Below are 23,928 nucleotides of genomic sequence, written 5' to 3' on the forward strand. Positions count from 1 at the left end.
AATTGGGCAGATATATTACAATGAAACTTGTGTCAGAGAAATTAAAGACTTGGATCTACATTTAAGAATTACACACAAATGTATACATACAGATATAAAATTTAAATGGAACCTGGAATATATACAAATATTCCCTGTTTTGTTCTGTATGCATATATACTCATCTTGCCTGGAAACATGAATCAGTGATTAAACAAAATTTGATACTTATAATTGTAATCAAGGGATATTTAGAAAAATTGAAAGTAGTGGTGAATTGTGACCAGATGATATTGCTGCTTAAGTTTTCTACATTGAACTTGACTTTCAAAAATGTGAGAAACCGAGCTGCCATTTGGTGCAGCAGTTATGCTGCCACTTTGGCTGCCAACATCCACATGTCAGAATACCTAGGTTCAATTCTTGTCTCTGCTCCTGATTCTAACTTCTGCAAATGTACTCACTCAGGGGTCTCAAGTGATGAGTCATGTAGTTGGGTCCCTGACACACACGTGGACGAACAGATTGAATTCCAGTCTTGTGGCTTCAGCCTGATCCCAACATTGGCTCTTATGGGCATTTGGAGAATGAACTTTCTCTCTCTCTCTCTCTCTCTCTCTCTCTCTCTGCCTTTCATATAATTGGTACAAAATTTGAAGAACCAACTGTAATTGCTACCATATCCAAAATGTAGCTTGTACTTGTATTTAGATACCTATTTAAATATAACTTTATTATTAAGTTAATGTAAATAAGCCTAAATTGGCAATCTGCCAAATAGGTCCTTCTGCCTTAAAAGATCTTACAGTCTAAGTAATACATTTCTTTTAGTGGTAATAAATTAAATGCACTGCCTTCTCCTACAGTGCAAGAAGTCTCTTTCCTGGTGTGAGCACCATTTGGCATTAATTAGGTCTACCTATCTCACCAGAGTCCTAACAGTTATAAAAAACTGGAGTTCACAGCTGTCATACTGAATAAACTACTAGTCAAAATCAGTGCTTCTTTTTAAAAATATCACTACAAATATGTTAAGAAACAATGTCTGATTTTATATAATGAAGATAGGTGCATTGTTGAAAATTAGCATTGACTAATAGTTTCAAATTTTGCATAAAATGAGGAGATATGGCAAGATAATGATTGATGTATATGATTCTGTTCTAAAACAGTAAAGGAAAATATTAAAATAATAACAAAAATTAAGATCAGTTCAAGAAAAAGGTTAAGGGAGAGTGTATTTGTTAGTTTTGTTTTGAATTGTTAACATAAAACCTAATTTGAAGAACTATGTCAACATTCTGAATTTATGATACATGTCCATTCATTTATTTTTTAATATGTGGCCACTATATCTGATGTACTTTGTATAAAGTACATGATATCCAAAAATAGGAAATATTAACCTGATATCAAAGAACCAACAGTTCAAACCAGTTGTTTTAAAACTTGCTTCTATTAAACAATTCCAATGGGGGTCGCTTATAAACATGTAGATGCTCATATTTTAGCCTTGACCAAACAATAAAAATATCTTAGGGTAAAACTGAGTGTGCTATAATTGAAAATAATTTAATTTGATTATAATGAGAAATAAGGTTTTAAAAACATATGTATGTTACCCATTCAAAGTTGACATATTTCTGAATAAAAATATTTTAAATATAAAATATCTTTGAAGATATTCTCTAAAAACACTTTGAGTGAAATTTGCATAATTTCAAAAAAATCTAAACTTTATCTGATTTAATATGAAAAATCAGTATATTGCTACAGAATGCTAAAACATTTAGATATTTCACAGTTAACACACCTCCTCCCAAATAGTGAAGAAAGACCTCAGGTATAGCAATAAAATATTGTTATTATTATACTTGTTTCATCAATTATAACATACAATGTGATAAGTGAACCCTGCATTAATCTTTAAAAGAAATGGGACAGACATGCTAGTGTTGTGGTACAGTAGGTGGTTCTTGGGATGCCCAGATCCCACCTCTGCTTCCTATCCACCTTCCCACTCATGAAAAATCTGAAAGACAGGAAGAAATGTGTTGATAGTTCGGTCTCTGTCGTTCTATTCTGAGACCTAGATGGAGTTCCCAGCTTCTAGTTTTGGCTTACACCAGCACCAGCTGTTGCCGACATTTGGGGAATTAACCAGAGAATGGAAAACTTCTCTCCCCACCCTCTTTTCAAATAAATAAAAATACAAGAACATAAATACACAAAAAATGAAAGAGAAATACATCAGAATGGACAGGTGAGGCTCTAAGTGCCTAACATGTTTCTGGATACTTCCTTTTCTAGACTGATGTAGGAAAAACATATTCTGCTTATCCAAAAATCTTAACTCAAACAGCTTCTGAGAACAATTTCTAAATTTTCCCTGCTGAATTTTTACCCATAAGTAAGAAAATCAGAATTTGGAAATATAAACTGATACGATTGTAATGTTCATTTTTATAGGATCAGGAATGGGAGTTGACTAACAAAAATTTGACTGTGCTTGGTAGATTATTGTAATTCCTTCAGAAAATTCATTTTTTTCAAAAATATCATTTATGCCAATTCATAAAATTATGAGGATAATCGTCAGAAATTTTAAGGCACTCAGTCTCTTAAGAGTCCAATTTTTTATAAATAATAGAGAACAGGTTAATAGAATCAAAATAAAAATTGTTAAATATATTTTACACATTTATATACACATGTAACCTTAACAGTCTCAGTGTACCTATTTAAGTATAATAGACAACAATTTTGTGAGTTTGTTTTTTGAAAGACCCTGAAATGCAATTTTTGTTCAAGAGAAATATTTGTTTACTTCAATGAGTTGCTTAGGATAAATCTTGTAAATTCTAAGAGTGCCTCACATAAAATAGGGAAATTCCCAATGATTCAAAAAGGATGTCCCCCTTGTATGCTTGGCAATCACAAAGCACATAATTATCATTTCAAATATTACTTTTATATCCATGGTCACAAAAAATTAACATCTATGTTTCTCTTTTGCTTTATCTAAGGAAAGACAAAAGGACTAAAATTAATAAAATTAAATTAAAAAGTATATTAATATGTCCAAAGAACTGTAACTTTAAATATATATATATATACACACATGTATATTGGTAATAAGCAAAATGTTTGAAGAACAAAAAATTAAAAATTCATAGGCAGTAATAACAAAATACTATGATATGTGTAATTTCACATTTGTGATTTGTGTATTATCTGTAAATATGTTATACATTTATATAAAAGTAAAAAACACAAGTAATAAAGTTGAGTAATTCTGTTGATATTAATTTGTATGAATAAAAGGGTGAAAGGGAAAGATGGAGAGAGCAGATTGAAAGAAAGGAGGATGAATAGAAGGAAGAAAAATAGATTAAGAGACAAAAGGAGGAAATAGTTTGAAATGAAATAAAAAGTCAGCTTTAAAATATAAAATAATAAACCAATTATTCTTAACATAAAATAATTTTTACCTCAAAATTGCAGTGGTTATCTTAATTACAGTGAAATATAGAAATATAAGTATATTTAAGACTTTATTCTCCCCTAGGATGCATACCATATTTTTGATAAATTTGGCACTTACGATTGCATCATGATACACCAGAGTCTCATGTATGTATCATCAAATCTCTTTTAGTCCCTAAAATGATTTATTTGATGTCTGGCCTACATATTTCCTTGGAAAATTAAATCATGGAGGAAATCCAAACTTCATTCTCATTGCACTTAGCTGTGCTAAACTGTTCACAGTGCTCTATTTCTAGAACAAAACACTGGCCACTGTATTTTATTTTTAAGAACCTGACTGTAGTAATTACATCTTGCCTGCACATAGCTATTCCATTTCTCCAATATGTTTTCAATTAGTGTTTAAATCTCTGCTTTATAAGGACTTTGTACTGTGTTCTTCACAGGGTAATGATAAGTTTTGTGCAGTTTAATGTTACTGGCACTTCCATGTATTACTTGTTTGGCCATATTTGATTTTAGTTTAGGATTATGACAACGAGAAATTGAAAGCTAGAAATTTTTGCTTTCTTTTTTCTTTAAACATGTTAAAAATGAAATTACAGCTAATAATATTCTGGCTGAAAATAACTCATTTCACCTATAAGAACACACATAGACTGAATCTGAAGGCATCAGAATGACATTACATGTAAGCAGAGAGCAAGGGGAAACAGGGATAGCTATACTTATTTCAGATGAAAAAAGAATTTAATTCCAAAGTTATCAAAGAGAAAGAAAATAACTCTATAATGAAAAAGCTGCCAATTTGTCAAGTGGAAACGGTAACTATAAATATGAATATATTCAACACTGGCAAAACCAATATATAAATCAAATATTAATACATCTGAAGGGAAAGATACTTGATAATACAATTATAGTAGTGAATTTCAGTATTAAATTTTCAACAATGTATAGATAGATCATATATTTAGAAATTCACTAAGGAAATTGAGGACTAGAAAAATGTGAAATAAAAAAAAAATAAGACAGATCTTTAAGAGCAGAATAGAGCAGGTGGAAAAAAGAAGCTCTTACCTTAAGGACAAAACATTTGAAATACCCCAATCAAACAAACTTAAAGAGAAATTAATTAAAAATAATTAATAAAGTCTACATACATGTGGAATATCATCAAAGGACTAACTATTCATATAAGAGGGATTCAGAAGGAGAGGAAAAGGCATTGAGAGTCCACTAAATTTAATGATAGCTAAAAATTCCCCAGGTCTTGAAAGAGATCTAGACATTAAGATTCAGGAAGCTAAAAAAAACCCAAGCAGATTCAAACAAAAATTATTTTCTCCAAAGCATATTGTAATCAAGCTGTCAAAGGTTAAGGATAACGAGAGAATCCTAAATACAGTAAAGAAAATACATCAAGTAACATACAAAGAAAAAAACTACTGAACTAACAGCAGACTTCTTAGCAAAAGCGTACAATTGAAAGAGTGGTGTGATATAATCAGGGTCTTAAAAAAACAAAACAAAATTTTAACCAAGAATATTATATCCAGATAAGAAATCCTTCTGAAATAAAAGAGAAATAAGGTATTTGACAGATAAGCAAAAATTGAAACAATTTACCACCAAACTGTTATGGGTTAACTTTAGCCAAAATTTAATATTTTGGGTTCTTGCCATTTACTTAGATAAGCATCATCTCAAGCAAGAAATGCAACATTGTAAAATTTAGGATTTATTCAGAAAGAGGAAAATACACAGGAATATGAAGACTTTATTAAGGGAGAGTGGGTCAGAAAGAGTAAAGGGAATTCCATACCAATCATTTCCAGAGAGCAAGCCAGAGGCTTCAAATGGGAGGGTGTGCATGTGGGAAAGCAAAACAGGCAGTAGAAGGGTCAGGCAGAAGCACAACCCAGACCTCTTATGCACTTACAAAAGAGGAGTGGTTACATAATCTGATTGACAAGTGGGTGGATACAGGTGAGATCACAGTAGGGGAAAGGGGGTGTAGCCTCCAGCACTTGGGCTTAATCTTTCTGCCTGACTAGTCCCATGTCATTCCTGCCTCAGAGATTCCAGATCCTTGAAGTTAAGGGGATGCTGAAGGAAGTAGACTCATCGTATCTTCTGTATCTAATTCCTGCTGATCAGGGATGCAGACCCCTGCCTGTCCTGGGTCTGGGAATCTCTTCCTATCTCAGCTAATGAATTTGTTTCATGGACTGGATAACTTTCACCCACTGTAATGGCTGTGTCCCCTCCATGGCCATCATTACTCCCAGAAGTTTTGAGTTCTGAAACACACAAGAATATCAATTAACATGAGCAATATTAGAAAAAACAAATTGCAGTGGAGTGCCCTTTAAGATGGAAAGAACATATTTTATAGACTCCTAAATAGTGAGTGGTTATAGGCTATACTGTTCAGATTATAAAACCTTTTAGCCTGAGCATAGAGATTTTAATGTCTCTTTCAGTGAACATACTACTATTCCAATAAAGGTGGCAGATTCCGTCATTCATTGCACATGTTCCTCCTAGCCCTATAAATATAATATTCCAATGCCTGTCTATTATCCATAAATACCTTGGAAAGAGTGTCAACTGATGTAAGTACTTACTGTAGAAGTTGTCCTGAGGTATAAGCCAGATTGTCTAAAGCTATGGTCAGGTTTTTAAAATCAGTTTCATATGGCTTACCAAGATCTTCCAGTATTATAATAGAAGAGCTCACTAGGGAGGTTTTCTGCCAGTAACAGCTCTCACAAAGAATGAAGAGAAAAGATAGGTACAACATATCTGCCTTAAAATGCAGCAGTCATGATGTGATGAAAGTAAAAGCTTTACTTCTTTTTGCTTTTTGAAGAGGTAATTAAGGTCTTCAACTGGCTTACAGGAATAGGTAGACTTATCTTTTGAGTTCATCTGTCTTCAATCATCTCACAGAGAGGACTAACGATTCCCTGGAAAAGCAATAAAAATATTTGCAAATGATAGTTCTGATTAAGGGTCAATATCCTAAATATATAAAGACGACAAACCAATGCTGTATGATAGGAAAATAATAATTCATTAATGTTGGCTAAAGGACCTGAATAGATTTCTCAGAATAAGATATGCATGTGGCTAACAGGTAATGAAAAGATGCTCAGGATCACTAATCATCGTGGAAATGCATATCAAGACTTTGGTAGAATATCACTACATATGTATCAGAAAAGCTCTTATTTGTTAAAAAAAAAAAAAAAAAAGACAAAAGGCATGGTGGGCATTTGATGCTGTAGTTAGGATGCCCACATCCCAGAACCAGCTTGGTGGCTCAGCAAGTTAAACTGTCAATTGAGATGTTGGCTTCCCAATTCAGAGTGTTTGAGTTCCAGAAACTATGCTTCCTGTCCAGGTTATTGTTAGTGCTCCTGGTAAGGTTGTGGACGATGGCCCAAGTACCTGGAGCCCTGTCACCATGTAGAAAACCTGGTTAGTGTTATGGCTCTCATTTGGTAGAACCTAGCACACTGGCTGTTGCAATAATCTAGGAAGTGAACCAGGAAACGGGAGAGTGCTCTCTCGTCTCTATTTCTCCCTTTGTGTCTCTTTTTCCCTCTTTCTCTCACTCTGCAAAAAAAAGAGAAGAAGGAAAAAGGAAAGAAGGAAAGAAAAAGATTAAAAAACAGTTATGCTAACATCCAATAAGAGAATTTCTGGGTTCAAGTTCTTGCTCCACTCCCAATTCCACATTCTATTTAATGCAAACCTCAGGAGGTAGTCAGTGATGGATAAAATGGCTGTGTCCCTGTCATCTGTATTAAGAGACCCAGACTGTGTTTCCAGCTCCTGTCTTTTGGCCTGTCCCAATAAAGGTGGTATAAGCATTTGTGGAGTGAACCAGCAGATAGCAGATCTCTCTATTAATCTGCCTTTCAAGTAAATGAAAAAATATTTAAAAAGAAAAAAGGTAAGAATAATTTGCAAGTATTTGGAGAAAATGAGACTCTTATACACTGTTGATTGGAAGGTAAATTGTTACTGCCTCTATGATAGCAGTAGGTTTATTATTATTATTATTCGAAGTAGAACTACAAATAGAACAACAATATCATCCAGTTATCTCACTCATGAATGCATACAATGAAATCTGAATTTAAAAGCAATTTTTAAATTCACATGCTTATTTCATTGCTGTTAACAGGCAAGTTATGATGAAAACAGCCGAAGTGTTCTTTGACAGATGAATACATAAAGAAGTTTTGATAATATAAGTATATGCATGCACATGTATGTGTATGTATATATATATAATACATATATATTTATGTGTACATATGTATACATATATAGTGGGCACTTAGTGTAAATTGCCAAGAGAATGAATAAAAGATGAACTGGGAGCCCTCCGAAGTGAGATGGCAACTCTCGGGAGGTTGAGTGTCCTTTGTGGTGCCCAAGGAAGTCGAGCTGTGTTCCTCCGAAGCCTGGCGGTGAGACCCACTCACATCTCAGCATTTCTCCAGGACCGGCCTTCCCCAGGATGGTGTGGAGTGCAGCATATTCACCTGTCAACAAGTCGCCACTCTGGTTCCAAGGCTGCATCCCTCCACTGGACTGGCGAGAGAGTTGCCCAGGAGAGTTTTGCTCCTGGGCTTGCTTCCAGCTGCTTATTTGAATCCATGTTCTGCAATGGACTACTGCTTGGCTGCAGTTCTGTCTCTTCATAGTCACTAGGGCCTTGGACAAGTTGTTACTGACTATGTGCATGGGGATGCAGCACAGAAAGGTGCCAAGGCAGGCCTTCTGGCACTCTCGGCTTTAACCTTTGCTGGCCTTTGTTATTTCAACTATCACAGTGTGGGCATCTGCAAAGCTGTCGCCATGCTGTGGAAGTTCTGAATTTCCTGTCTTATTGCCTTAAGAACTGATTTTATGCCTCTGCTCTGTCATGCATTCAACTCACCAAAAGGAGGAAGTAACAGATTAAGGCCATGGGTGTACAAACTTGTCCCAATCACATGGTTATTTTCAGAATTTAATCATTGAGAAAAAGATTTGAGAATTGCTAGCTAATAAGTTGCGAGACTGAGTTTTGCATTCTGGTGAGTTGTTGCCCAGTTTTTCATGAGACTCGCAGTGTAACTAAGAATTGTCTATGAGCATTTGCCTTTTAATTTCTCAATCTCTTAAAGGGAACTGAGCTTTACTACTATCAGTACAAGATCAGACTCTTCCATATTTGTCCTAGGAATAAAGGACAAAGGGAAAGACTTAATTCATGAGTAAAGACTGTGGAAAATTAGTGCTGAATATTTGCAAACCTCCCTCTCTGTTCAGATGATAGCAGCTCCTGATGGTCACATGTTGCAGGGAAACCTTGAAATAATGAAATGCTGATAATGCACATTACAGATTTCTAAATGCTACAAAGAAAAGCGTAGAAAACTTCATCTAAAAAGTACCATTTGGAAGGAGGTCCTCCTGGAATATGTATTAAAATACCTCAAAGTCTAAACTGAGACTTAACGCTCAAGTGTTTGAATTGTCCTAAAATAATCTGTGCATAAATATAAAACTGTAAGTAATTGTTATTTCCCACTGTGTCAATCTTGAGAAAATGCATTCAATGAAAAAATTTTTAAAATAAAATATATAATAAAAAAGATGAACTGGATGATGAAAAAAATTATATAGCTGCAGGAGATACTTATTTAAGTATTTAAGCTAGAATACATTGTTAAAAAGTAATCCACATTTTATATAAAAATCGCCATAATACAGAATACACATGCACAAACTTGAAGTTATCACTGCACAGCCTTTGCCATTACGCAGTCTATAAAATAGTAACAGAAGTGAATACTAAGAGTTAATCATGCTATGAAAGTAAATGTGTGTGCTCTAAGGAAATAACAGTAGACCTAATGTGGAGTAAGTGCAAGAAGAAGCATTTATTTAAAACAAAAAGCATAGATGAAGAGTGAATAAAGCTTTGTTGACAAATAGGAGAAAATGTGTTTCAAGGGAAGGGAATATCTTGTAGAAAACCCACATAATCAACATTTACAAGGTATAATAGAAAAAAGATTAAAGCTCAAATGTGCTAAGTCATTTAAGAGGTAAATATTTGTTTTATACAGAAATGAAAACTATAGCTTAATATTATATCTTTGCTTTTCCTATATTTTGATATTCAGTGTTTTATGGTTAAATAAATGATGACTATAAGGATACCCAGAGCATATTAAACATACCAGCTCTAGCTCTATGTTTTTAATTTTTAATTTTTGCCTTAGACAAAGCATTAACATTGTAATTGGGACAAATAACTATATTGTGATAAACAGAACAAAAAATCTTTTGAAGATAGCAACTGCTCTTTAGAATTTATTAACAAAACAAATATATTTTCAATTAGTTTGAGAAATGTGTAATTTTTTTTTCAGGTAAAAATGATCTCACTTCTTTGACAAAAAGTGGTAAAATGAAACATGAACTCCACAAGATTAGCACTTCTCATCCGAGAAGCATAAATTGCTCATATTCAACATTCAGAATGGAAATTGTCAGTGATGCCTATTACCTTTGGGAAACAGAATGAAAAAAGAAAATAAAACTCCGACAGCTAGGTTGAAGGATAGAAGGCATTGTGTCTTCAAATAATAACTGGCATAATAGAAATTCACAATAACTCTTTTGGAAAGTACCCTCTCATTGATATAATGTCTGTCAGATATGTCAGTCATGTGAAATGTTTAACTTACTCAGGCAAGTAAAGATGCTAAAAAAGAAAACAATCTGTCTTCAATCATCTCACAGAGAAGACTAACGATTCCCTGGAAGAGCAATAAAAAGTTTCTTCCTTCTCATGCAATTTGGTAAAATGTTTAAAAAGGAGGGAAGCAAATCACTGCACATTCTCAGACACATTTTTCCTGGTTCTATTTAAAATTAGATATTTACCCGGAGGATGAGTTTATTCTAATATTTAGCTGAAAGCTATTAGAACATTTGTTGGAATCCATTTGACTTTTTGTTCCTACACTCCTCTTGAAAAGGTAAGTAGTTACCTACTACAAAACTGTAATCATCAATTATGTCCTTCAGTACGAAAGATACAAAGAGCATCTTCTAAAAATAAGTAAATGATTGTTTAAAAAGGAAATCATTAGCCCATGTGAGCAAATTTTATCTGTGTAAATTTATTTGTTTGGCTCTCCAAATCCATACCCTACATGAAATTATCAGTATTTATTGATTTACAGCTTAATCATCCTGAGAAATAATTTTGAAATAGTTAACTGATGTTTACGGAGATAACTTTAACTCTCAGTCTCAATAATTAAGCTATTTAGTAGATGTAAATAGTCAAATACAACACACATTATATGACAAATATGCTCTTCTGCTTCAACCTAAAGCTAAGTTACACATTTAAATATGTGAATGTACCTATGAAGTGTGTATTGGATTTATTTGCTTACGAAAGTGCAGTGATTGAGTATGAAGTAAAATCCTATTTAATTCTAGATTTATTGTATGTTTTTAGAGCTGTAACTTTTGACAGAAAATAACCCAAGTACCATGGCTAAGAGAAACATAAAAAGGACTTTTTATCAATTTCGGAGTAGTTTAATTTAGAGAACATAGGTTTAAAAGGAATTTTAATTTCTTATATTTTCTCTTGCTCAACTATGAAAGAAAAATCAGTTTCTATAAGATATTCCATTATCTTACTTACATTGAGTTCAATCAACACAACAACCCAACACTGCAGTCCACACTTAAACATCTCAAACTCCTTTTTCTTGAGATTCCTCATCTAATGTAACATTTGGTTAAATATCTCTATTCTATCATTCTAGCAAATCAAAGCTTGCCCAATTACTAAGTTCTTATTTCATGAATCTCATTTCTGCATATCATCTCTTTCTTTTTCTTAGTACTTGGTTCTGGCTTTTCTGCATTTTTAATTTTTGAAAAAATTAAATAAAGGAAACAAATTTCATGTATTTCAAATATACAATTTTAAGAGCATGCTGATACTTCCCACACTACTCTCATTCCTTCATTATTTCAACCCTCCCATCTCCTTCTTTGCTTATTTTTCTTTTAATTATTTCAATGGCATACTTTCAATTTTCTTTAAAAACCCAAGCTTAACCCTCCATTAAATAAAGAATTCAACAAATAGTAAGTAGAAGAAACACTGCTCCTCAAGAGTATAGATAGGGCTATGAAATAATCAAATCTCAGAATATCAATTTCCATCATATATATTACATTTTTTATACTTTGTATGTAAGTAACCACAAATCAGGGAAAACATAATTTTTTTTTATGTTATAGAATTGTTAGTCTTTTCTGTGAGATGATTGAAGACAAATTGTTTTCTTTGTTAGCATCTTTACTTGCCTGAGTAAGTTAAACATTTCACAAGACTGACATTATCTGACAGACATATCAATGAGAGCGAGTTGCTAATTTCACTTAGATCGATGGTCTCCAATTGCATCCATTTAGTTGCAGAAGACAGTATTCATTGTTTTATGACCAAACAGTATTCTGTCGTGTACATAAACCACAATTTCTAGTCATCAGTTGATGGACATCTAGGTTGAGTCCATAGCTTAGTTACTGTGAGTTGAACTAGTATAAACACGGGCACAGATATCATTTTCATATACTGATTTCATTTTGTTTGGGTAAATTTCCAGGAGTGGGATGGCCTATCACATGGCAGATAAGCTGTACTACTTTCCATTCCTACCCATAGTGGATTAAGGAATCTTTTTCCCCCATATCCTTGGCAGCATTTATTGTTTGTTGATTTCTGTTTGAGATCCATTCTAACTAGGGTGAGGTGAACCATCATTGTGGTTTTCAATTGCATTCCCCAAATTGCTATTTATCCTGAGAATTTTTCATGTCTGTTGGCCAACTGTGTCCCATTCTTTGAAAAATACCTATACATATTGAAATCTGAAAATAGATCTACCACATGACCCAACCATCCCACTCCTGGAATTTACCCAAACAAAATGAAATCAGCTTCTGAATGGGTTGTCTGTACCTCATATTTATTGCTGCTCAGTTCATAATAGCTAAGATGTGGAATCAACCTGGATGTCCATCAACCAATGACTAGATAAAGAAAATGTGGTGTATATACACTATATATAGAATACTACTCAGCCATAAAAAATGAAATCCTGTCTTTATCAACAAAATGGATGCAACTGGAAATGATTATACTTAGTGAAACAAGCCAGTCCCCAAAATAGAAGTATCCTGTTTTCCCTGATCCGTGGTAACTAGAAGAGTGCAAAACACTGTAATATAAATCAATAAAATTGACATTTGAGGCTTTATGATTGTTTACAGCCCATGTCTCTATGGTTGAGGAATAATGTTTTTTTTTTTGTTTGTTTGTATTTCTTCTTATTGTTTGTTGAATTCTTTACTTAGTGGAGGACTAATCTTATATTATAAAATACATTGAAAGTATGCCACTGTAAAACTTAAAAGAAAGTATGAGAAAGGAGAAGCAAGGGAGGGATCATGGGCGGTAGAGAGGGTAGGTTGGTAATTATCACTATCCATATAAATCTGTATATATGAAGTGCATGAAATCTGTTCAACTGATATAAATAAAAAATTGGAAAAATTACACAAGATTAATAAAAGAGAATATAGTGATCATATTTAGTTACCCATCCGAATTTTTTTTTTAAGGGAAAGGGTTTGTTGGGGAACAACCTACAGACCGGAGTGAAGGGGCGGTGAAGGAAAAAATGGAGAAGGAGAATATAAGAGAGAAACAGAGAGGAGAGTAGCTAGCAAGGAGAGAAGATAGAGCAGAGAAGAGGAGAGAGGAGAGCAGAGCCAAGAGACCAGAGGAGGAGGCTAGAGAGAGGAACGGAGAGAGAGCAGGACAGAAAGGCCAAGAGAGAGCACATGTTCAGGAACAGGCCCCTTTAAAACTTTGCCTGAGGGCAGGCAGGGAAGCAGGAGCAGCCAATCCCATTAGGATGGGGGCGGAGCCTGGCTCAGGTAGCGGGGCCATGCAGCCAACTGCGCTAGTTTCCTAACATTCCCCCCTTTTGTTTTTTATAAAACAGGAGTTGTATGGGATTACATTAGTCCCAAAAGTCCAAGAGGGGTAGAGGGACGATGATCTGTCTTTAGAGCTACTTCCTGCTGACATGGGGCGATGATGTACTCTTCGCTGGCATGGGGTGATGTCTCAGGCCGCTGTCTCCTGTGTGGGGAACCGAGTATATCCCTGTGGCAGCATTTGTTTGACTGCCTGGTTGCTGAAGGCCTTCATTTGTTCCATTATCACCTGCTATAAACACTTAGACACTGTAGTATAGAAGACTGAGTGAGAATAGTAACCAATGATCCTAAGAGTAGCCAGTAACCAGATAATAAGAGGATTTTATAGAGAGGAAATGGAGGGGGTCTCTGGACCCTTGTGGGGTCAGTTTGATGGATGTAGCTTAAAGCTGATTCCAGCCAAGACTGGGAGAAAGGCCACTAACTTTTGCGGGTAGTGGGGTTTGTCTGTAGAGAAATTCTGAACAATCATACAACATTAAGTGGGGAAGAGGACCATCAGTACACACAGGTTGGGAGTAGACCCATTGGTGGTAGAGTAGAGGCTATGGTTACAAAGGAATGAGGCTCAAGTGGGCTAGATACAGAGGACAGAGTTGTTATTAGAGAACCTAAGAAAGGTGCTATCTGAACTACAATTAAGTTTTCTGATTGAGAGGCAAATAGAACCTGACAGAAGGGGCTTGATAATAATCAGGTGGGCTTTAAAGCCTTGTAAATTATGAAGCCCAGACCTATCTATCTTTTCATAGGGTACATCCTACAGGAGGTGTGAACCTCCTTGGGGAAGGCACCTTGTTGACTTCCATTACCTAGCTGGCCTGGGAGGAGAGCTGGCTAGGTAAAGGCAAGTGGCAACTCCAACAGGAAATATACAGCTCTGCTTACAATGTTACTGACCCTACTTGGCCATTTCCTCAGTTGCAGTGGTCACTTTGAAAGCTGGGCCGAGTGAAGGGCTTTTCAGCTTAGAGCCAATAAGATCTGTGGCTCTGACCTGGGTGTCTTTCGACTCCAGGGCAGGTCCATTTCCAGTGATCCAACTCTTGGCTGGCAGAGCTGCCAGGGCTGACCTCTGCTGAAGCCCAGGCTTTCCACATTGAAAGCTACTGCAGTAGACTGGCCTGTTGGGTCTCCTTGAGGGCAGATCACTGTACAGAACAGCCATTAATAGGCCTGCCACCCATTGCTTCTGATGCCTAGCTTTCTTTTCCTCCTGCTTTTTGTTAAAGCAGACCAGAGGATGCAAGTCAAGGGGGTGCTCAAGTCCCATCTCTAATCTTCAGTGGCCTAAACTATAAGTCTGTAGTCACAGGCATGTTCTGTAGTAGTTTATGTTGAGGCAGACAATGCCCATGAGGAAAACTATATTCTCACTTTAAAACTTTCTTTCCCTTTGTTTTGAAAGGGAGGTCTTTTCTGTTTACTGTTTACCTCGCTGATGGTGAAGTAAATCTAGGTAAGAAATTATAATTTAAGTTCTTATTTTGGCTATGCTATTACAGAAAAATGTTAGCCATCTCTTTTATAAGATCTAAAATCAAATTTTGCATCTTGGAGATTCCTTCATAATAGAATTAGTTTCCTACCTCGAAGAGAACAGAGAAATGAAAGAACAAGTTGGGCTTAGAATAGAGAAATGGGGGAGCCAGTCCCAGATCGCTTACTGACAATAGCAATATCACATGAAAACTTAGAAAGCAGTTTTAACCATTAGACAACAACTTAAGAAAACATTTACCAGAAGGCCCAATGCCTTCCATAAATATTAATACATATATTTGGAAATATCTCAAATATCTAACATGATGTAGCTTGTTTAACCAGCAAATTTCAGCACAAGCATATAAAATGTTTTTAGTTTCTTTCTATCAACAAGTTTAAAACATATGATACAGAGAATCAGGTCACACGAATTAAAATATATCTTTGAATTATTTTAGCTGTTTAAATTTATGGACAATCTTATCTATAAACCAATTAAAATAAAATTTTTAGTAAATTTTCCCATGTAGACATACAATATGTATACACATACAACATAACAGATAGAACAATAAAACAGTTTAATAGGTTTTTTTAAAAATCTAACTCCTGTTTGTAAATTACCAATTGATTTGAATTACTTTTGTTTTAGTAACCTCAGCTAACCATACTTTCTCACAGTTGGTACCTTTAATATATTATTGGCTTCATCTGTTCACAGAGTCATCCCAAAGTACTGAATCCAATACATGTGGCTGGAAAAAGTTCATCAGAACCTATAGGAAGACAGCTAAACACAGAACCAACAATGCTTTAGTTTTATGAGCAACAAATCTGATATACAAAACTGTAGATGACAGGATTTTAAGTTGCCACATTTAAAATTATAAACTCATTAACCAACAAGAGGCATTTGCTTACTGCACACAGTATTTTTGAAAGTACCTGTAGGATTTTACAAAGCATTTAACCCTTTAGGCCTCTGGGCTTTTTTACTAAGATAACTATTGTGTCTAGTAACACAAGATGATTAGACTTTTTAATTCTCAGACATTTGTATTAATAGCATTTTATATTATAGAAACTTAAAATTTAGTACCATTTCACCTCTTGACAGTACTTCTAATATGGTCCAAATAGCCTGATTAGTTGGTGTCTCTACAAGATGAGACATAAGTCCTTTGATTTTTTCAGTTGGGCCCAAACTGGAAAAACCAAAGTCCAAAATTTCCTGGAAATCTCAGAGTCCAAGTTCTTTGAAACTTTGATTTTTGATTTTTTGAATGCCTGTCAAGAATATCAACAAGGCTCAAAACCCAAAATATCTGGTTGAAGTAAGATTCTTTAACATCATGACATAATATAGACCAAATTTGATCATTGTTACAAGGTAATTATTTAAATGTTTGAAAAGAAGCACATATTTGAATAACCCATAGCTCTTAATAAAAATCCAGCTTTTTAAACAATTAGAATTCAACAGACATCAAGAGAATATAATAGATTACTTTAACACATTGTTTTAACAGAGAATCAGATTTTAATTCTATGTCAAAGAGAAACAGATTAGTATACTTGTGATGTTTTTCATCTGTCAATGTCCTTGATTTAATTTTCAAATAACCCATTAAAAATTTTTAGAGTAAGATCAAGGTAACACATCAAATTTCAGCCTGAGTTACTTTAAACAGTGTTGAACTATTTTCACAGTCTATAAACTAACCCAAATAGTTTTTTATAGAATATAACATGTTGCGTATACAAAAGTTACAGTGAGCCAGATCCATGCAGGAAACCTGATTTTCCTATCTGCATGATAAAACAAAGAATTATCAGAAGAGTGTGATACGGAATTTGTTTCTCAATAAGTAGGGAGCCCAAAAGGATGGGACTACCATTCCCTTGCTATTCTTATGGTAAGACTGGGACAAGAGAGGGACAAAAGACCAGTTGAAAACCATGGAGACCATTCTCAAACCTATAAGACAGAGATAGTAGACTTTGGGCTCTGAGATAAAGAACTCTTAGGTGGGAGGGGGAGATACAGTGAGTTGGGGTAGGAGCCAGGGAGGAAGTACAGGCGGGCATGAGAATGGCTTTGAGGAATAGTTGAGCCAGGGGCTTCAGATAGGACAGAAGAGGTTGACACCTCCCCCTGGAATTCGGCAGGAGGGGGGAGGTGAGGACACAGCTGCCACATGGGGGATAATGGCGCTGGAACTTCAGCCACTAAGGCCTTAGGAGGCGGCTGAGCCGGTGCCTGTAGATTGGAGCAATAAGGAAGTTCATCTGCAGGATAACAGGATCAGGGCAGAAGAAAGGATTTTTTGCTCAGGCCTCTGCCCCCTAGTGGGAATCTTGGAGACCAGAAGTACACAGGGGAGGTTTAGTTCGAAGATAGGAAAAGGCTTGAATGTATGGAATCCCCTTCCATTTTCCCGAAGGCTCACGGAAGTGATAAAGATGTTATCAGGGTCAAACTACTCCGACTTCCAATCCCTCAGGGCCAAATGCGCCACCATAGAGGGGCCGCTTTTGAGGGCTGGGGCTAATTTGAGAGGGACCATATTACTTAAAAGGCAACCAAGAGGAAAATCAGATGGAATGCAGGAGGAGGAATTTCCCATGGCGACTCAGTAGGTCAGATCGGTAGACAGCAAGCATCCTTGAAGTCCTGGCTGTCTGACTAGGAGAGGAATGGGAGCAGAAGGCGGGGTCGTCACCCAAGCGCCCACTGGAGCCCAGGGCCTAGCCTGTAGAGAGGCAAACAGAGATGGAGTCGTTACTCACACCCACTGTTGCCTGGACACAGTGTCCGTAGAGGCTAAAGGCCTTAAGTAGAAGTAGGAGTGGTGGCTAGAGTTCAGTGCTATGACCTTTACTAGTAGTCAGGTGAGTATCCGACAGTAGACCACCACTCAAATAGCAGTCAACGTGAGGAATTTTCGTCCCGCGTCTTACCTCAAAATTTGGAAGGCCGATGTGTGGATGGTGGTCGCGGAGCGTTCAGTGGCTTGGAAAGAGTTCCGGAGATGTGCTTCACGACTGGCAAAAATCCAGGACCCCAGAGCACTGGAGGATGCTGGATTACCAATATAAGGCTATCCGAGTCATGGCACCAATGTTCTATCTTAATGTTAGCCATTGCAAAGCACACCAGACACCGGAGTAAGGGAAAGGGTTTATTGGGGAACAACCTACAGACCGGAGTGAAGGGGCAGTGAAGGAAAAACGGGAGAAGGAGAACATAAGAGAGAAACAGAGAGGAGAGTAGCTAGCAAGGAGAGAAGATAGAGCAGAGAAGAGGAGAGAGGAGAGCAGAGCCAAGAGACCAGAGGAGGAGGCTAGAGAGAGGAATGGAGAGAGAGCAGGAGAGAAGGGCCAATAGAGAGCACGTGTTCAGGAACAGGCCCCTTTAAAACTTTGCCTGAGGGCAGGCAGGGAAGCAGGAGCAGCCAATCCCATTAGGATGGAGGTGGAGCCTGGCTCAGGTAGCGGGCCATGTGGCCAAGGCCAACTGTGCCAGTTTCCTAACATTCCCCCCTTTTGTTTTTTATAAAGCGGGGTTTGTGTGGGATTACATTAGTCCCAAAAGTCCAAGAGGGGTAGAGGGATGATGATCTGTCTTTAGAGCTACTTCCTGCTGACATGGGGCGATGATGTACTCTTCGCTGGCATGGGGCGATGTCTCAGGCCGCTGTCTCCTGTGTGGGGAGCCGAGTATAACACTGTAGTAGCATTTGGTTGACTGCCTGGTTGCTGAAGGCCTTCGTTTGTTCCATTATCACCTGCTATAAACACTTAGATACTGTAGTATAGAAGACAGGGTGAGAATAGTAACCAATGATCCTAAGAGTAGCATTAACCAGGTAATAAGAGGATTTTATAGAGAGGAAATGGAGGGGGTCTCTGGACCCTTGTGAGGACAGTTTGATGGATGTAGCTTAAAGCTGATTCCAGCCAAGACTGGGAGAAAGGCCACTAACTTTTGCGGGTAGTGGGATTGTCTGTAGAGAAATTCTGAACAATCATACAATATTAAGTGGGGAAGAGGACCATCAGTACACACAGGTTGGGAGTAGACCCATTGGTGGTAGAGTAGAGGCTATGGTTACAAAGGAATGAGGCTCAAGTGGGCTAAATACAGAGGACAGAGTTGTTATTAGAGAACCTAAGAAAGGTGCTATCTGAGCTACAATTAAGTTTTCTGATTGAGAGGCAAATAGAACCTGACAGAAGGGGCTTGATAATAATCAGGTGGGCTTTAAAGCCTTGTAAATTATGTGGCCCAGACTTATCTATCTTTTCATAGGGTACATCCTACAGGAGGTGTGAACCTCCTTGGGGAAGGCACCCTGTTGTCTTCCATTACCTAGCTGGCCTGGGAGGAGAGCTGGCTAGGTAAAGGCAAGTGGCAACTCCAACAGGAAATATACAGCTCTGCTTACAACATTACTGACCCTACTTGGCCATTTCCTCAGTTGCAGTGGTCACTTTGAAAGCTGGGCCGAGTGAAGGGCTTTTCAGCTTAGAGCCAATAAGATCTGTGGCTCTGACCTGGGCGTCCTTCAACTCCAGGGCAGGTCCATTTCCAGTGATCCAACTCTTGGCTGGCAGAGTTGCCAGGGCTCTTCACAAGCTGACCTCTGCTGAAGCCCAGGCTTTCCACATTGAAAGCTACTGTAGTAGACTGGCCTGTTGGGTCTCCTTGAGGGCAGATCACTGTACAGAACAGCCATTAATAGGCCTGCCACCAATTGCTTCTGATGTCTAGCTTCCTTTTCCTCCCGGTTTTTGTTAAAGCAGACCAGAGGATGCAAGTCAAGGGGGTGCTCAAGTCCCATCTCTAATCTTCAGTGGCCTAAACTAGAAGTCTGTAGTCACAGGCATGTTCTGTAGTAGTTTATGTTGAGGCAGACAATGCCCATGAGGAAAACTATATTCTTACTTTAAAACTTTCTTTCCCTTTGTTTTGAAAGGGAGGTCTTTTCTGTTTACTGTTTACCTTGCTGATGGCAAAGTAAATCTAGGTAAGAAATTATAATTTCTTATTTTGGCTATGCTATTACAAAAAAAATGTTAGCCATCTCTTTTATAAGATCTAAAATCAAATTTTGCATCTTGGAGATTCCTTCATAATAGAATTAGTTTCCTACCTCAAAGAGAACAGAGAAATGAAAGAACAAGTTGGGCTTAGAATAGAGAAATGGGGGAGCCAGTCCCAGATCGCTTACTGACAATAGCAATATCACATGAAAACTTAGAAAGCAGTTTTAACCATTAGACAACAACTTAAGAAAACATTTACCAGAAGGCCCAATGCCTTCCATTAATACATATATTTAGAAACATCTCAAATATCTAACATGGTGTAGCTTGTTCAACCAGCAAATTTCAGCACAAGCATATAAAATGTTTTTAGTTTCTTTGTATCAACAAGTTTAAAACATATGATACAGAGATTCAGGTCACATGAATTAAAATATATCTTTGAATTATTTTAGCTGTTTAAATTTATGAACAATATTATCTATAAACCAATTAAAATAAAATTTTTAGTAAATTTTCCCATGTAGACATACAATATGTATACACATACAACATAACAGATAGAACCATAAAACAGTTTAATAGTATTTTTAAAAATCTAACTCCTGTTTGTAAATTACCAATTGATTTGAATTACTTTTGTTTTAGTAACCTCAGATAACCATACCTTCTCACAGTTGGTACCTTTAATATATTATTGGCTTCATCTGTTTACAGAGTCATCTCAAAGTACTGAATATAATACATATGGCTGGAAAAAGTTCGTCAGAACCTATAGGAAGACAGCTAAACACAGAACCAACAATGCTTTAGTTTTATGAGCAACAAATCTGATATACAAAACTGTAGATGACAAGATTTTAAGTTGCCACATTTAAAATTATAAACTCATTAACCAACAAGAGGCATTTGCTTACTGCACACAGTATTTTTGAAAGTACCTGTAGGATTTTACAAAGCATTTAACCCTTTAGGCCTCTGGGGCTTGTTTACTAAGATAACTATTATGTCTAGTAACACAAGATGATTAGACTTTTTAATTCTCAGACATTTGTATTAATAGCATTTTATATTATAGAAACTTAAAATTTAGTACCACTTCACATCTTGACAGTACTTCTAATATAGTCCAAATAGCCTGATTAGTTGGTGTTTCTACAAGATGAGACATAAGTCCTTTGATTTTTTCAGTTGGGCCCAAACTGGAAAACCAACGTCCAAAATTTCCTGGAAATTTCAGAGTCCAAGTTCTTTGAAACTTTGATTTTTGATTTTTTGAATGCCTGTCAATAATGTCAAGAAGGCTCAAAACCCAAAATATCTGGTTGAAGTAAGATTCTTTAACATCATGACATAATATAGACCAAATTTGATCATTGTTACAAGGTAATTATTTAAATGTTTGAAAAGAAGCACATATTTAAATAACCCATAACTCTTAATAAAAATCCAGCTGTTTTTAAACAATTAGAATTTAACAGACATCAAGAGAATATAATAGATTACTTTAGCACATTGTTTTAACAGAGAATCAGATTTTAATTCTATGTCAAAGAGAAACAGATTAGTATACTTGTGATGTTTTTCATCTGTCAATGTCCTTGGTTTAATTTTGAAATAACCCATTAAAAATTTTTAGAGTAAGATTAAGGTAACACATCAAATTTCAGCCTGAGTTACTTTAAACAGTGTTGAACTATTTTCACAGTTTATAAACTAACCCAAATAGTTTTTTATAGAATATTGTTGAGTATACAAAAGTTACAGTGAGCCAGATCCATGCAGGAAACCTGATTTTCCTATCTGCATGATAAAACAAAGAGCTATCAGAAGAGTGTGATACCTAATTTGTTTCTCAATAAGCAGGGAGCCCAAAAGGAGGGGACTACCACTCCCTTGCTATTCTTATGGTAAGACTGGGACAAGAGAGGGACAAAAGACCAGTGGAAAACCATGGAGACCATTCCCAAACCGATAAGACAGAGATAGTAGACTTTGGGCTCTGAGATAAAGAATTCCTAGGTGGGAGGGGGAGATACAGTGAGTTGGGGTAGGAGCTAGGGAGGAAGTACAGGCGGGCATGAGAATGGCTTTGAGGAATAGTTGAGCCAGGGGCTTCAGATAGGACAGAAGAGGTTGACACCACCCCCTGGAATTCGGCAGGAGGGGGGAGGTGAGGACACAGCTGCCAAATGGGGGATAATGGCGCTGGAACTTCAGCCGCTAAGGCCTTAGGAGGCGGCTGAGCCAGTGCCTGTAGATTGGAGCAATAAGGTGGGAGGTTTAGTTTGAAGATAGGAAAAGGCTTGAACATATGGAATCCCCTTCCATTTTCCCGATTGCTCACGGAAGTGATAAAGACGTTATCAGGGTCAAACTACTCCCTCAGGGCCAAATGCGCCACTATAGAGGGGCCGCTTTTGAGGGCTGGGGCCAATTTGAGAGGGACCATATTACTTAAAAGGCAACCAAGAGGAAAATCAGATGGAACGCGGGAGGAGGAATTTCCCATGGCGACTCAGTAGGTCAGATCGGTAGACCGCAAGCGTCCTTGAAGTCCTGGCCGTCTGACTAGGAGAGGAATGGGAGCAGAAGGCGGGGTCATCACCCAAGCGCCCACTGGAGCCCAGGGCCTAGCCTGTAGAGAGGCGAACAGAGATGGAGTCGTTACTCACACCCACTGTTGCCTGGACACAGTGTCCGTAGAGGCTAAAGGCCTTAAGTAGAAGTAGGAGTGGTGGCTAGAGTTCAGTGCTACGACCTTTACGAGTAGTCAGGTGAGTATCTGACAGTAGACCACCACTCAAATAGCAGTTGCCGTGAGGAATTTTCGTCCCGCGTCTTACCTCAAAATTTGGAAGGCCGATGTGTGGATGGAGGTTGCGGAGCGTTCGGTGGCTTGGAAAGAGTTCCGGAGATGTGCTTCACGACTGGCAAAATTCCAGGACCCCAGAGCACTGGAGGATGCTGGATTACCAATATAAGGCTATCCGAGTCATGGCACCAATGTTCTATCTTAATGTTAGCCATTGCAAAGCACACCGGACACCGGAGTAAGGGAAAGGGTTTATTGGGGAACAACCTACAGACCGGAGTGAAGGGGCGGCAAAGGAAAAACGGGAGAAGGAGAACATAAGAGAGAAACAGAGAGGAGAGTAGCTAGCAAGGAGAGAAGATAGAGCAGAGAAGAGGAGAGAGGAGAGCAGAGCCAAGAGACCAGAGGAGGAGGCTAGAGAGGAATGGAGAGAGAGCAGGAGAGAAGGGCCAAGAGAGCACCCATCAGAATTTAACAGGAACATTATCTGATGAACTTTGTTCATTTCAAATAAATAGAATGATCTAGTCAGAATTTGAAATGAGCAGACTGAATTAATCATTGTTAAAATCAATAAAGTCATAGGGGGCAAACTGAAATGCTTTTCCCTTTTCCATTTTGGTTCTTCTTGTGAGCTCTAAAATAGTCCATACTGCATTGCAATTCTCTGAGACATTCTTAAAACTTTATGTGTCTTAAAAGTAGCTATTGGAGCTGGTATTGTATCATAATGGTTTAAGCTGCCTCCTGCAGCACTGGCGTACAGTATGGGAGCTGGTTCGAGTTCCAGATGGTCCTTTCCTCTTCTGATACAGCTGCATTCTAATGCACCTTGGAGAGAGGCAGAGGATGGCCCAAGTCCTTGGGAACCTATTCTCAAGTGGGAGACCCAGATGAAATTCCTTGCTCCTGACTTCGGCCAGGCGCAGCCATTATTGTTGCAGCTATCCAGGGAGCCAAACAGCAGATAGATGATCAATCTCTCTGTCTCTCCC

General features: G+C 37.2%; 1 long non-coding RNA gene and 1 pseudogene across 2 annotated transcripts; one reads left to right on the forward strand and one right to left on the reverse strand.

The window, feature by feature from the left end:
- Window positions 1-5,294: 5,294 nt before the first annotated feature.
- On the reverse strand, window positions 5,295-20,025 carry LOC149128766 (uncharacterized). Of its 2 annotated transcripts, XR_016223531.1 has the most exons (4): window positions 18,031-20,025; window positions 15,758-15,859; window positions 6,372-6,440; window positions 5,295-5,771 (listed from the first exon to the last, which is right to left on the reverse strand). It is a non-coding gene; the product is annotated as an uncharacterized LOC149128766 (long non-coding RNA). The 2 variants fall into 2 exon arrangements; XR_016223530.1 differs by having other exon boundaries at window positions 5,295-6,440; window positions 18,031-20,014.
- On the forward strand, window positions 7,516-9,068 carry LOC149128767 (succinate dehydrogenase [ubiquinone] cytochrome b small subunit, mitochondrial pseudogene; annotated as a pseudogene).
- Window positions 20,026-23,928: the final 3,903 nt, after the last annotated feature.

This window comes from Oryctolagus cuniculus, chromosome 1, assembly GCF_051225735.1.
Source record: "Oryctolagus cuniculus isolate XC-2025 breed Fujian yellow rabbit chromosome 1, ASM5122573v1, whole genome shotgun sequence".
In the NCBI taxonomy this organism is placed as follows: domain Eukaryota; kingdom Metazoa; phylum Chordata; class Mammalia; order Lagomorpha; family Leporidae; genus Oryctolagus; species Oryctolagus cuniculus.